Source organism: Tupaia chinensis, unplaced genomic scaffold (genome assembly GCF_000334495.1).
Source record: "Tupaia chinensis unplaced genomic scaffold, TupChi_1.0 Scaffold000450_1, whole genome shotgun sequence".
NCBI lineage: Eukaryota > Metazoa > Chordata > Mammalia > Scandentia > Tupaiidae > Tupaia > Tupaia belangeri.
In genome coordinates this window covers 814,642-815,863 of record NW_006159956.1, presented here as the reverse complement: position 1 = coordinate 815,863, position 1,222 = coordinate 814,642, and the positions used below count along the sequence as shown (strand labels likewise).

Genomic DNA, 1,222 nt, shown 5'->3' with positions numbered 1-1,222 from the left:
TGGAGCCCCGCCTGACCGCGGGGTCATCGTTGGGCCGCTCGGGCTACGGCTAAGCTGCCAGGCCTGCTTCTTCCTCTCCGGGCCAAGCTGGGCCAGACTCCAGCCCCCGCCCGGCGCACGCCCCTGGGCCGGCTGGGAAGGGCCAGCGCCGAGCCAAGGCCAGCCGTCCTGACTCATCTCCCGGCCGGCCCCCAACCCAGAGCCAGTGCCCTAGTGGCCAGCCGGGAGGGCGGTGCCTTCAGGCAGGACTTCCCCAGGCAGTCTCCTGGGAGGAGGGGAGCACCAAGCTGGGCCAGACTCCAGCCCCCGCCCGGCGCACGCCCCTGGGCCGGCTGGGAAGGGCCAGCGCCGAGCCAAGGCCAGCCGTCCTGACTCATCTCCCGGCCGGCCCCCAACCCAGAGCCAGTGCCCTAGTGGCCAGCCGGGAGGGCGGTGCCTTCAGGCAGGACTTCCCCAGGCAGTCTCCTGGGAGGAGGGGAGCAGAGACCTGGCTGCCCGAAACCGGCCCAGGGCAGTGCCTACAGCTTTGGTGCCAGGCAGGCCGTTCCCAGGGACATGCAGCTCCCTGCCTCTGCCTCTGCCTCCACCTCCACCTCCGCCTGTCAGAACTCTGGGAATAGGAGGAAGGCCCATTTTGTTCAGTTTTAAAACAAAACAAAACAAAATAGCAAATGGGAGGTGGAGCGTGACTTAGAGCAAGAACCAGGGTGTGTCTTTGTGACAGTTCTGCATGTTCAGCCCTCGGAGAGCCAGGGAAGAGGGCAGTTAGCACTCGGACAGTCTACAGGTCCTCCTGGGGATGTGTGAATTTGCCCAGGCGCGGAAATGTCACGTGGAAGATGTGCACAATCTAGGTTAAGTCCAAAGGTTGGTGGATGCAGCCAGCCGTGTAGTTTGCCTGGGTTGAGAAAGTGCAAAAGATACACTAACAGTTCAGCTTAGCAGTGAGGAGGAATGTTTTGAGGGTTTCTTAAGGAGGATGTGTCTATTCTGCGCAAAAGATTTGGAAGATAGGCTGTTTTGGAAGATAGGCTTCAACTTTTTTTTTTTTTTTTAAATCTCAGACTTGGTGGTAAACTGTGTTTCTGATACTGGGCCTTTGCAGAAAAGAGGCTGCTCTGGGAGGGTGGAGGCGGTGCTGACAGTTTTCAGCACTCCCGGGTTCTGGCGAGCAGCAGCTTGGGTGCCGTTTAAACTCGTTGCGTTGTTTCTAGTGCCCCCT

At 59.9% G+C, this 1,222-nt stretch overlaps 1 protein-coding gene across 1 annotated transcript in view; it reads left to right on the top strand.

Annotated features, from left to right (window-relative positions):
* SUN2 (Sad1 and UNC84 domain containing 2) overlaps nucleotides 1–1,222 on the top strand; it is a 16,463-nt gene that overhangs the window by 327 nt on the left and 14,914 nt on the right. The gene's annotated exons all lie outside the window — the stretch shown is intronic.